This window comes from Pezoporus flaviventris, unplaced genomic scaffold (assembly GCF_033815535.1).
Source record: "Pezoporus flaviventris isolate CSIRO_AGI_PZ_B2104156 unplaced genomic scaffold, CSIRO_AGI_Pfla_v1 ptg000007l, whole genome shotgun sequence".
Lineage (NCBI taxonomy): Eukaryota > Metazoa > Chordata > Aves > Psittaciformes > Psittacidae > Pezoporus > Pezoporus flaviventris.
The window spans coordinates 3443672-3457359 of NW_026892555.1; the positions used below are offsets into that span (position 1 = coordinate 3443672).

The 13688-nt window shown below is 44.8% G+C and overlaps 2 protein-coding genes across 3 annotated transcripts in view; one reads left to right on the plus strand and one right to left on the minus strand.

Moving 5' to 3' along the window:
* The window catches only part of DENND3 (DENN domain containing 3), a 410308-nt gene that overhangs the window by 150298 nt on the left and 246322 nt on the right, over positions 1–13688 (minus strand). The gene's annotated exons all lie outside the window — the stretch shown is intronic.
* Positions 1–13688, plus strand: part of PTK2 (protein tyrosine kinase 2) — a 201502-nt gene that overhangs the window by 35664 nt on the left and 152150 nt on the right. The window contains exon 3 of one of the 2 annotated variants that reach the window (XM_061447653.1): positions 4508–4534. The exons of the other annotated variant lie outside the window; for it this stretch is intronic. The gene's annotated coding sequence lies outside the window, so the exon portion shown is untranslated. The remainder of the gene's footprint in view (positions 1–4507; positions 4535–13688) is intronic. 2 annotated transcript variants of the gene reach the window in all.

Here is a 13688-nt window from a genome sequence, read left to right on the forward strand (position 1 = left end):
ATGGGTTGCCCAAGGAAGTTGTGAATGCTCCATCCCTGGCAGTGTTCAAGGCCAGGTTGGACAGGGCCTTGGGTGACATGGTTTAGTGTGAGGTGTCCATGCCCATGACAGGGGGTTGGACCTGGATGATCTGAAGGGCCTTTCCAACCCAAACCGTTCTGTGACTCTATGAAATGTAGTTTTGCAAAGCAGTGTTTGTGAAACATTACTTGTTTCCTGGTTACTCTTTTAATAAAGAATAATTTTAATGAAATGGAGATACCATAAAATATCTTGGGAACATCCAGCTGCCTTTTCAGCCTGCCAGAGAGTAATAGGAAGGGAGACCTCCAGGCTCTTGAATCCAGTCTCTAAGCCAACATCCTTCAGCATCGGTCATGCAAAGCTGAATACACATGTGTATTTCTGCTTGATATTGGTACTGAAAAATTACATCTTGTGTAGAGTCTGTGCTGTTCCTCATTCAGTGGGAAGGATTGTTGTCGAATGACATGTGCTCCTCAGCTTCCTGGTGACTGTGGTCTGTGGTTCCTCATGTGCTCTGAGCTTTACTCTTTGCTGGAGTGAGAAATCGGTCCATGAACTGAACATCTCAGTTTGCCTCAAGGGAATGCTGGTAGGGTGGAATCAGTTCCTGCTACAGGAGAACAGGATTACATTTCTTGTGGTCTGCTGCTTACCACAGCCCTGGAAAGAGACCAGTGCTGCAGAAGGGTGAGAGTCTGAGCTTCTGTGCTTGTCTATGGAGCCATAATCTCATTTTACTGAGGTAGGAACATGATGCTCACAGAATAGTCCTGGTTTTGATGATTAGATGTTACTCTTGGAAAGAAGACTGAAAGTTGTGGCTCCATTTCCAAGAAAACATTTGAGGAAACTTTGCCATGCAAAATTCATAGTTTCATAGAAACAAATACAGTGCTGGAGAGACCCAGTACTCAAAGCATCTATCAATCATAGAAAAACCTCTTTATGACAGGACCCTCAAAGCCTGTTTGAGGACTCCACTGCCCCAAACCACCTCAGTGCTGATAGAGTAACTGGTAGCAGCCTTTCTCTAAAGTATAGTCTTTGGGTGGTTGTTCCTCAGTAAGCTCATATGGATGTTCGCTTTACTTGCCAAGGTTTCTTTGGCTGATGAGCTTTATTTTGTAGGACCTCTGCTGTCATTATGGCTTCTTTCCTGTCCTGTTATTGTCATCTGTCCGTGGTAGTAGAGAAACCTTGGGTGGAAAGGACCACATGAGGCCATCTGCTCCATCCTCTCTGTTGTACAGCTGGAAGTGTGCTTTGTGTGATGGCATTCTCATGCGTTCAAGAAATGAGTTGTAGGAGGAAAGTCAGTCCAGAGCTTCATCAACCAACAGGACAGCTCCCATAAATGCTCTTGCGTCTGTCCTTATAGTGATAAACCAGATTAGGAGCCCAGTTCTTGTTTTCTCTTCAAATCTCAGTATTGAGTGACCTTCTCCTCTACAGAGACCTGAGTGCTATAGTGTGCTTCAGAGAGGGGAAGGCTTTGCACAGCAAAGGTGGCAAGTTTGTAAACATGATCATCATAGAATCATAGAATAGTTAGGGTTGGAAAGGACCTTAAAGCTCATCCAGTTCCAACCCCCCTGCCATGGGCAGGGACACCTCACACTAAACCATGTCACCCAAGGCTCTGTCCAAACTCACCTTGAACACCACCAGGGATGGAGCGTTCACAACTTCCCTGGGCAACTCATTCCAGTGCCTCAGCACCCTCACAGTAAAGAACTTCCTCCTTATATCCAATCTAAACTTCCCCTGTTTAAGTTTGAACCCATTACCCCTTGTCCTGTCACTACAGTCCCTAATGAAGAGTCCCTCTCCAGCATCCTTATAGGCCCCCTCTGAGATCTCCGCTCAGCCTTCTCTTCTCCAGGCTGAACAGCCCCAACTTCCTCAGCCTGTCTTCATACAGGAGGTGCTCCAGCCCCTGATCATCCTCGTGGCCTCCTCTGGACTTGTTCCAACAGTTCCATGTCCTTTTTATGTTGAGGACACCAGAACTGCACACAATACTCCAGGTGAGGTCTCACGAGAGCAGAGCAGAGGCGCAGGATCACCTCCTTCGACCTGCTGGTCAGGCTCCTTTGGATGCAGCCCAGGATATTGTTGGCTTTCTGGGCTGCGAGCGCACACTGAAGCTGGCTCATGTATCCAGTGCTGCTCCTGTGGATGCCCCATTTGGGTAGGTCTCTGTGTGGTACCAGGGTCTATTGAATGCTGGTGCCTCTGCAGGGGGAGGGGACAGCAGAAGCAGCAGCAGCAGCTCAAGTATTGGGGACGAACATGAGAATCTGATGAGATAAAACATGAGTCTTAAGTTAGCAATGTGTGTGAGCCTGAGCTGCAGAGCAGTTGCTGGAGGTGTTTGAAATTGCATGGCTAAGTTCCTGGAATGTAAATGAATGTTTTCTGCTTCTCTGTGTGTATATGATAACGTATTTGTCTGGTGGTGTTTACTGTTATTTGCTTGAAATCTGTTCTGGAAAACACTTAACCAAATAGTCTGCTTTGTGAGTACTAAATGCTTTGATTCAAACATTTCCAGTACATCAAGCATTAGAAGGACATTGTAATGTTGCTTATAATTTATTGTAGTAACTCATATTTTTTAATGTAATTTTAATTAGAAATGGAATTTAGAGGTTGGTTTCCTTTCCTGTAGAGAAATGACAATGAAATACAGCATTTTCTACGCTGCTTTTTCACTTGCTTTCCTCAGATGGCCACAGCTGTTTGTGGCCTATGTGACAATCTTATGCTGTAGTGACAAGCAGGGGTGGTTTTGTGACTAGAAGAAAAGTGCATGGAAAGAATTAAACATCTGTGAACAGACCAAAAGGTGCAACATTTCTCCTCATTTCACTTTCCACATGAAGCATCATTGCTATGTATTTTCCTGCTGGGAAAAGCTCCTCTCTCCATGTGCTGAGCTGGATTCTGGGCAGGAGCTGTTGCAGGACAAGACTCCAGGCTTTTCCTTCCTGCAGTTGATGCCGTTTCTTCCCATATGGGTGTCTCCTATCTCCAGGCTTTTCTTATTGCATAAAATGGTTTTGTTCATAATTAGACAGCAGGATGAGCATCTTCTGAATGTACCTGCTTACCTTTAAACGTTGTATGTTCTACCACAGCACAGCATTCACTATTTTGTCTTTCTTAGTGTCTTACTGCTGTTTTCATGTTACGCTTTAAGTGTTTCAGTTTCATGTTGTCATTTCATTGTCTCCTCGAAGTACTGCAGTTCCTTTTTGATACTTTTAGTAGGTGTAATTCTTTTTGGTGCTCGTATTTTAGCATGTTTTGCAGGCGCAGACATGGATTGTAAATGAAAGCAAGCATAAGAATCTGTTGGTGATAGCAGGGCTAATATTAAGCCTTCTTACTTCTTCTGATAGGTAGCAAAGCAGTGACCATCTGCCCTGATAATCTCTGAATCTGTTCCAGTTTCTACACCTGTGGTTAAAGTTCAGTTTACACATGGATTTTGTACCCAGCATGCCACTGTTATCACTTGACATTGCTGTCTCTTTTTAACCACAAAGGGTGCAGACCTTTTTCTTTGGTTCAGTTCAGTGTTCCTCTTGTTTTTGACTAGTTCCACTTTCTCATTCCCCCCACATTTGTTATTTATTTCAGCTTTTGAACCCCTTGATCTGTATCCCCAGTCCTCATCCTCACAGCCTTTGAAGAATTCTTGCTTTCTGGTTCTCTATGGGTTCTAGTTCCAGTTCTGAATGCTGGTCAGCACCTCCAAGTCTCGGTTACAATCCTGTGTGCTGAGATGACAAGTAGATGTATGAAAAGCAGGCAGGAGGAATATGAGTTATAGTTTATATAACTGCCTATTTAGGAAAATTTAACGTCTGTGCATTTATAGTCATGTTTCTTTTTTAGTATGAGCTATTTAGACTCTTAAGACAGTGCTTCTTGTGAAGCTGATGGCAGCTTAAAGACCCTTGGTTTACTATAAAGGTATTCAACAGTGTCTCATGCCTCAGTGGCAAAAATCCCTCTCTTTTAATACGGTTTCTTGTGTTCCGTACTTACCCATTTGTAAGCTTGACTGTTTAAAGGTTTAAGAATAAATAAAACACATAATGTCCTCTTCATATGCAAAGCCTAACCCTGACGCTTTCATCTCCGAACTGATGTAGGTGATAATGGTGAAATCTGTATGCAACACTTCATTTGTGCCTAGTGACCTGTATTTTGCTGCAGTAATGACACTCGTTGCCTACCAGTAGGATCTTTGCCCTTCAGTTAGGTGGGCAAAACCTAATCTTGTTAATGAACAGGGTGAGACAAGGAAAACCACTGATGATTTGCATGTGGCATGCCTGAGAGCTGGCAAATTGCTTAGGATTAACAGTGTGCTTTATTAAACAAGTACAGCCTTGAACAAAAATGAGGCCAATGCGATTTCAGAGCTGTTTTCCCTTCTGTTTCTAATTGTATTCCTTTATTGTTACAGATATTTCAAGACTTCCCTTGCCAGCAGGTAAGTTCTCTTCTTTCATGTATGTCTTGATGTGGCAGCAAGCAGCTTTTAAAGGCTTGCTTGCAATGTAGTCATGCTTTTATAGCATCCATCAGAGTATTGGTTCTTCCTGGCGCTGTTATGATGCTTAGTCATGTGGGGAGCTGAGGTCTAAACAAAAGCTGTTGGGGTATGGATTTTTGTCCTGTTTAAATAGTGTATTTTGACAAGGGGAGGAGGTAACTGAGATGTGTTTATGTGCAGTTGTTAAATATGTGTGGGGTATAGTTAATGCTTGCAGCGACTCAGCACAGCATGTGATCCAGCTGTCAGAAAACCAGATTAGGAGCAGCCGCAGATAGCGTTAGTGGTGAATCAGAGGGACAATGTGCAAGGAAACGTGGATAATAGGAGTCTCCTTGGCTGGTAGCAGGGAAAGTGACAGACATGTTCACTTGACTGTTGGTCAGAGGGGACTTGTGTTGGAGTTGAAAGGATCCCTCTGCTCTGTTGGACCCTGTGTCTCCTGTCAGTGGTGTTTAAAAGCGAAAACCCTCAGAACAATGACACTAACCCCACCAAAAACCTCAACCCCACCAAAACCCTAACCCCAACAACCTGATTATGGTCTAATTTGGTTATTAGCCAAGTATTAAGCTTTATAAATTGACTTGTGTTGGGGGCTCAACTTGTGATGTAGCACTCAGAACAAGGATGTCTTCTTTTCCCTATGGGATGGGATTTGTCTATTCACTGTTTGTAACGTGAATTTTGTTGTAGTGCATGACCGTAGTGCACTTTTACTCCTGGTTGAGCAAGGGGTTGGATGTTCATTGTCAAGCCTTGTCCTTGGTCTGTGTTGGCGATTTTTGCTTATGTATCCATTCTTTTATTTCTTCTCACTGAGATGTACTTCGTATCTATCCACAAAATAGCTTTTCACAGGCAAGTGTCTGAAGCACAATGGTTCTGAGTCAACAGGAATCTGCTCCAGAGGCAGTTGCTCTTTCCCATTTGAACCAAATGGCAATTGCAATTAAAAGCCTGAGAGCTGATCTGTTGTAGTCTTCCCACAAGAAAAAAATCATGTCTGAAGCAGTCAGAAGGTCTCTAAGTGGGGCAGAAGTTTGCTTTTAAGGAAGGCATCTTTAAAATGACTTTGAGTGCTGGGAGCGGTTGTCAGATAGGGAAGTGCTTGTGGAGAACATGGGGGAAATAAATGCCTGATGTTTTGGGCAGGCCGACAGGAAGGTAAGAGTTGTGGGGTTTTTCAGCAGCTTCTGAAACAAGGATGTGTGATGCAAGTTGTTCCCAGTTTCCATTTGGATTTGTAGAGTTTGGTACTGTGACTCTGAGCCACAAGGAGATTATTCTTGTCATTTTGGGGGTGTGTGTGGAAGTGTCTTCGTACTTTCTCCCTGTGTCATTGACGAACTGAGAGAAGGCAGAAATTTGCCCAGCATTTTGAAATGGATTTTTCATCAGGGACTGGAGCGATAGGACAAGGGGTGACGGGTTCCAACTGAAACAGGAAGAGTTCAGGTAAGATACAAGGCAGAAGTTCTTTACTGTGAGGGTGGTGAGGCACTGAAATGGGTTGCCCAAGGAAGTTGTGAACGCTCCGTCCCTGGCAGTGTTCAAGGCCAGGTTGGACACAGGGGCTTGGAGCAAGCTGCTCTAGTGGAAGGTGTCCCTGCCCGTGGCAGGGGGTTGGAACTGGATGAGCTTTAAGGTCCTTTCCAACACAAACCATTCCATGATTGTATGATGGACTTTATGTGCCTGTTTCATCTGCCAGTGACACCAGTACAGAATTAGGAGCACATTGAATGATGGAATTAAAATTCAAAGGAAATCTGGCAAATTGTAGAAATACCTAGGATAAAAGAGTGCATTGGAGAAAGATGAGGTTCTGCAACCAGAGGGGAAGTTTTAATCATCAGAACTTGTATCTGCAGTAAATAATGGCATTTTCTCATTTCATGTTTTGAAGAACTTTCTTTTTCCCGGGTGCCACTTTTAGCAATGGACAATAGATGTCAGTAGAAATGCTCTCCTGTCACCTGGTTTTAGTACTCTAGATTTGCATCATAATATCGGGGGGTTTTGCAGTGCTTGAAGACTTTGTAAGGAGGAGACTACTCAAAGTGGTCTTGTTTATGGTGCCTTGTTTGAGCTTGTATTCCATGCACATTTGTTATGGTCAGTGGTATACCAGGGTCACCCAGAACACTTCTTTTTTCTCTTTGATTTCCTAGCAAGATCTTCTCGTAAAGAAGGATTGATGTGCTGTGGGATGCATTAGTTAACTCCTTGATCAGGAGAGCTATCCCACGTTAATCCATCACTGCTTTGCAGTCTATGGATCAATTGGTTTTTTACTACCTTGTGACTGGGGCCATGGAGATGAATGGAGAGGAGTTTTGGAATATGAACCAACAAGGGCTTGGAGCGCAACATCTTAAGCTATTATCATTTCGGAGATGGACAGAGAACACTGTACTTGTGTCTCGATGTGAAGTTATCTCGGAACAGAAGTGTGAGCCCAGTATGCCTGGATGGATTAAAGTCTAGTTTCCTTTGGTAAACGCAGTGAAACTTTGTCTTTTGGCACTGTTAGGATTAAAACCAATACCTCCTGGGTTTTGTCACTCTCTTGAGCTTAAGCTATAGCATCTGTGTGCTTCAGGTGACTTTTCTTTAGACTTGGTCCTTTGTTCTTGATCCTGTGGTGCAAATAAGTATTCATTCAGAATGAAGAAATAGTAAAGAAGCAAGAAGCTTTACTGAAGAAGTACACCAGATGGGTACAGGAGAATAAAGACAATAGAAGACAGTAGCATCTACTGGGGTTTCAGTTAAAAATGAAAATCGGTGTTCCTACTAATCTATTACTTCTAGAAGGCGGCCTTCTTCTGGACTTCAAGCTGCTGGTCACAGCCCTTTGAGCCTGACAGTGCAGACGCTTTCAGGTCATCTCACTGCCCATTTATTTAGTCCAAACTTCATCAGTTTGTCTATTAAAGTGTTGTCATGGGAAACAGTGTTGAAAGGCTTCCTAAGTAAAGAGAAAGCACATCTCCTCATCCATCCAGGTAGCATTTTCATTGTAGAACTCCATTAGGTTGGTGAGGCATGACTTTCCCTTCAGATATCCATGCTGACTACTTCTGGTCATCTTCTTGTCCTCATGCATTTAGAAATGGCTCCCAGGGTGATTTGCTCCATCACCCTGTCAGGAATGGAGTTACCTGTACCTTAGCAGGCTGTAGTTACCCAGACCCTCCTTTCCTGTCCTTCCTGAAGACAGGAGTTCCATTTGCTTTCTTCCAGCTCTCAGGAGCCTCACCCATTTTCCATGAGTCCATGAAACGGTTTATAGATGAGAAACTTGCCCTGGAAGCAGACCATTGGTTTTCTAGGAATATGCATAGGGATTGAGGAAAAAGAAGGAGATGGGGTAGAAGGAAAGAAGTTTTAATGTAAAGTATTCAGAGTAGGATTTAAGCAGAAATTCAGGACATAAATCAGGAATATTGGGAATGTTGTGGCACCCCAGTGACTGCTTTAGGCTGTTTTGATGCTCAAAGAAGGTGAAACTTGCTGTATTTATCGCTTAGTGGGACTGTGACATGGTACATGAGGAAGTGTAGGGAGCAGGAGTCAGTGATGTGAAAGGTTCTTTGAGTCCTGTGCCCGGTGTTCCTATGAAGGTGAAGAAGGTGGTAAAGGTGAAGAACAAACAAAAACCATAGCAGTTTAGCACATTCCTGTATCATTTCCTGGCTGTAGCTCTGGCTCCCAAGGTTTGTTTTGGGGGCATACTCATGTGAGGATCGTTCTTGTTTGCTCCTATGCAGTCATCTCAGTGTATTCCAGTAGTCAAGGGGGCATCATTGTGTCACTTAAATATATACTGTGTAAGGTTTTCTCCTTCTGTGTTCTATTTCACTGCTCTTGTAGGACAAATTGGAATTTATCTGCTTCCTTTGAAATGCATACCATGGATTATGTCTTTAGAATGGGAATTTTGCTGTTTGGAGGGATAAGGATGCTCTTCTGGGGGAAAAGGTTCAACTTTTTCTTGCAAGTGACAGAAAAAGGTGTTCCCTTTTTGGGGAGGGAAACACCTGCGATAGAAGCTATTGAATTTTATGGGGTTTTGTCAGTAGTAATAGCAGAGGATTTGCAGGAGGATTTGGAACTCTGTACTACATGCTATCTAAAGGTAAATAACTTGTAATGTTTTACTTAGAAGAGGATGCTTATTTGCTATGACAAGACGTTCAGCTGTTCTGGAGTCAAAGGAATACAGACTGAAAATGCTCATTTGTGGGTTGTGTGCCATTGAATATTCCGTTTCATTCTGTTTGAAACAAAACGGGTGTCTAGGACTGCACTGGCAGCTCAGATGCAACTGAAGCAGTCTGTAAGTGACGTGAACAGAGTTCATTCCATGCTGTTCACCCAAACCTGTGTTCTTAATGACAAACTGGCTGGTGATGGTAGTGCAGAGCAAGCTGAAGGGCCATTGACAAAGGTTATTCAAGCAATGTGCTTGATGTAGAGCTGGAGTCAAATCTTGTCTGGACTCTACCAAGAAATGTGACATTTAGCAGATTTCTGCAGAAGACATTCTACTTCATAGAACCATAGAATAGTTTGGGTTGGAAGGGACCTTAAAGCTCACCCAGTTCCAACCCCCTGCCACTTGCAGGGACACCTTCCACGAGGGCAGGTTGCTCCAGGCCCTGTCCAGCCTGGCCTTGAACACTTAAATCTTTGGCCCTGGGGAGCAGCAGCATAAGGAATGCTCATGTCACAACTGGAGGTTGCTGGTGGCTTGCAGTGGAGAGGTGGAGCTGGTGCACTCGTTTCAATGGGTACCTTTGTGAAGACCTTACTGAGTGTTCCTGTCCAGCTCAGTATGGAACAAATCCTGCTGGAACAAGACATCCTGGTAGTAGCAGAGCAGATAGATTGTGTTCTGCTTTGTACTTGGTGTGTGCAGTGAACTCATTTCCAGTGCTGTAGTTAAGCATCAGCTGGAGAGAGTTGCTTTTATGTTGCAAGACAAGGGGTGATGGGTTCAAACTTAAACAGGAGAGATTTAGGTTGGATCTAAAGCAGAAGTCCTTCCCTGTGAGGGTGCTGAGGCCCTGGCACAGGGTGCCCAGAGAAGCTGTGGCTGCCCCATCCCTGGCAGTGTTCAAGGCCAGGTTGGACACAGGGGCTTGGAACAAGCTGCTCTAGTGGAAGGTGTCCCTGCCCATGGCAGGGGTTGGAACTGGATGAGCTTTAAGGTCCCTTCCAACCCGAACCATTCTAAGGCTGGCTGTACTCAAGTGTGCTCCTGGTCATTTACCATGGACGCTGTGTGGCTGCAAATTTTAGAAGCACTTTTAAAGGGTATTTGGTAAAAGATTAGGAACTTAACAGAATGATTTTTGCTGTAGTGTAGGGTTCAATAGTTTAGAACTGTTTGCCGATGTTGAAGGTGGAAGACAGGGAGCTGTAATAAAGGCACCAGGATATTATGAATGTGTGATTCTGTTGCTTCTTTAGAACACACGTGGCCCTCAGTGGCAGACACTCAGAGTGTCTTGTTCTGGTGGAGAATTACTGAAGGAAAACATGAAATTCGTAAAAACTGAAGAAATGAATAATAATGGTACATGTGCACGAGACCTGAAGCTTTCTTGGGTGAGTGCATTGGAGATGCTTCCTGTTGCATCAGTGTGTTAGGACCTAAGGGTTTCAGAGCAGCAAGTGTGAAGTAAAGGAAGGGTGGGGATGACAGTGTTACTGAAAGCAAGGTTCTGCAGATCAAGCTGGATCTTGCAGAGTTGGTTTATGTAAAATATAAGTTGTTTTTGTTGTGTGAGACCTGGATTGGGAGTGGCGCGGGATCTGCTCCCAAAATACACAGGAGCTTGTTTGAAGCAGAACAGCACGGGCTGCAGTGAAGCAAGAGGAAAAACATTGCCTGGCTGGACTTTTATCAACGACTTTGTTGTAGATAAAATGACCGTGAATAAAGGACTCTGTGAGCTTCCCTCTGGTTTGTTTTTGCATCCTTGACAGCTCTTAATGTTCCAGTGCTCTGCTCGTGTAGCTGGTGAATAACTTTTTTATCTCAAGGTTTCTTTGCTCAGCAGAAAATTGGGAAAATTGTAGATATTGTAGCTGTGACTTCTCCCCTCTTTCCTTTTCTGATTTCATAACTTGCAGAATGGATTGGGTTGGAAAGGACCTTAAAGCTCATTCAGTTCCAACCCCCTGCCATGAGCGGGGACACCTTCCACTAGAGCAGGTTGCTCCAAGCCCCTGTGTCCAACCTGGCCTTGAACACTGCCAGGGATGGGGCAGCCACAGCTTCTCTGGGCACCCTGTGCCAGCGCCTCAGCACCCTCACAGGGAAGAGCTTCTGCCTAAGAGCTCATCTCAGTCTCCCCTCTGGCAGGTTAAAGCCATTCCCCTTGGCCTGTCCCTACAGGCCCTTGTCCTAAGCCCCTCTCCAGGTTTCCTGCAGCCCCTTCAGGCGCTGGAGCTGCTCTAAGGTCTCCCCTTCAGGAGCCTTCTCTTCTCCAGGCTGACCCAGCCCAGCTCTCTCAGCCTGGCTCCAGAGCAGAGCTGCTCCAGCCCTCACAGCATCTCCATGGCTTCCTCTGCACTCCCTCCAACAGCTCCACGTCCCTCTTGTGCTGCTGCCCCAGAGCTGGATCAGGACTGCAGGGGGGTCTCCCCAGAGCACAGCAGAGGGGCAGGATCCCCTCCCTGAGCTACTGCTCACGCTCTGGGGGTGCAGCCCAGCACACGGGGAGGTTCTGGGCTCAAGCGCACACTGAAGCCGGGTCATGGGGAGCTTCTCATTGACCAACACCCCCAGATCCTTCTCCTGAGGGCTGCTCTCAGTCCTTTCTCTGCCCAGCCTGGGCTTGTGCTTTTCAGAAGGTTAAGAACATATTTAAGATAATATCCAAACAGCTTCTCATACTGTGATGTTTTTTGGTTTTACTGTGAAGCACTGCAGAAGGTGTTTTATCAGATATAGAGCTGAGGCTCCTCAGGTTTTCATGTGGAAGGGTCAAACAGAAAAACCACCATCCCAAATCTGTTCTTGTAGCAAGCACATGTTTCCTCAGGTGTTTATTCTGATGAGGGGTCAAAGTAAGAGGAGTGGGTTGTTAAATGCCTGTGCCTGTGTTGGTGGGTTGGGATTGCACTGGAGATGATGTGAAACTTCTTAAGAAACTCGTGAGGAGCTGTTCAACGCTGCCACAAAAATGTTTTCCAGATTCTGTCTTCATTCACTTGTTGGGGGCTGGAACTGAATGGTCTTAAGGTCCTTTCCAACACAAACCGTTCTGTGATTCTGTTATTCTGTCCCTTTAAAAAGGTGTTTGAAAGTAAACTCTGTTAGTCTCCATTCAGGTTACCTGCTGGAATGGTTTCACATGGTTTGAATGTTTAGGCTTTAGCTTTAGTTTTTTCACAGCAGCTCTTTCTCTGAGGGGTTTAACGTAGAGAAAGGTTGGAACTCTATTTCCAGGAGTAGTGGAATTGACATTGTGCTTCTGATTTACCTGCTTTTTACCTCAATCTATGAAGGGTGGGCCAGGGTGTAAGCACACATGGCTGGGGATGGTTTTCTGCTTATCCTGCAGGCACTTTACAGGCACCTCCAGCAAAATGGTTCAGTGTCTTAGTGGAGCAAACATCCATGGGCTCAAAGAGCAGCTGAGCTGCTAATGATAACAAACTGCAACCAAGGCTTTTAGTCCCACTAAAACATCATTGATTAGCATTGAAGTTATGCTGACTGGTCTACTACGTGTCCTCCAAGAGGAGTTGTTGAAACTTGAGGCCTTGTGATAAAGGTGGAGGAGCCAAATGATAGAGTGAGATGTTAGAGGTAGTCATGATCATTTAGGTTCTGTTAACATCAGTAACTGAATTACTGAGATTTTTATGTAGAACTTCTATATAAACTTGACGGACACTAATGAGGCTTTGTTTAATGACCTGCATCCCTCAAAACTTAAGGGGGAAAAGGAAGCCTATCCTACCCAGAGCAGAATTGAGTAGCCTTAATTCATTCCTTAAAAATACTTAACCTATTAACATAGCAGTTTAAAGATTCTTCCTGTGCTTTCATTTAGGGCTGCTTGAGCACCTCTGCTACCAGTTTAAGTTGGCTGTGCTGTGTTCTCTATGTCCTGGCAGCAAGACAAGGCTTATAGTGTTCCTCTGTTTCTGCATGCACTAATTTTTGTCCCCGTCTCTTGTTTTCTTAATGGCTTTAGTTCTTGGTTGACAGCTTTAGTGTCTTGCTTGAAATGTATTAAATAGGATTGTGGAGAGCAACAGCACAGGGCTTTTGGAAGTGGTGTTCAGCAGCTCAGTACTACACAAGAGATCAGCTTTTGGCCTGTCTCAGGTGCTGTTACCTTGTTCTGTGATGTTTGTAATGCAGGTCATTCTGGCTGCCGTCAGAAAAGGCTTTGTTTTCACATCTGGGGCATGACCAGCAGGTCGAAGGAGGTGATCCTGCCCCTCTACTCTGCTCTTGTGGGACCTCACCTGGAGTATTGTGTGCAGTTCTGGTGTCCTCAACATAAAAAGGACATGGAACTATTGGAACAAGTCCAGAGGAGGCCACGAGGATGATCAGGGGACTGGAGCACCTCCTGTGTGAAGACAGGCTGAGAAAGTTGGGGCTGTTCAGCTTGGAGAAGAGAAGGCTGCATGGAGACCTCATAGCAGCCTTCCAGTATCTGAAGGGGGCCTATAGGGATGCTGGGGAGGGACTCTTCATTAGGGACTGTAGTGACAGGACAAGGGGTAATGGGTTAAAACTTAAACAGGGGAAGTTTAGATTGGATCTAAGGAAGAAGTTCTTTACTGTGAGGGTGGTGAGGCACTGGAATGGGTTGCCCAGGGAAGTTGTGAATGCTCCATCCCTGGCAGTGTTCAAGGCCAGGCTGGACAGAGCCTTGGGTGATATGGTTTAGTGTGAGGTGTCCCTGTCCATGGCAGGGGGTTGGAACTGGATGATGTTAAGGTCCTTTCCAACCCAAACCATTCTGTGATTTTATGATTCTATCTTCTCTACCATTTGAAGCCATCAGATACTTAACACCTCTTCCTCTAGAAGGGCTGTCCCCAAAATTTA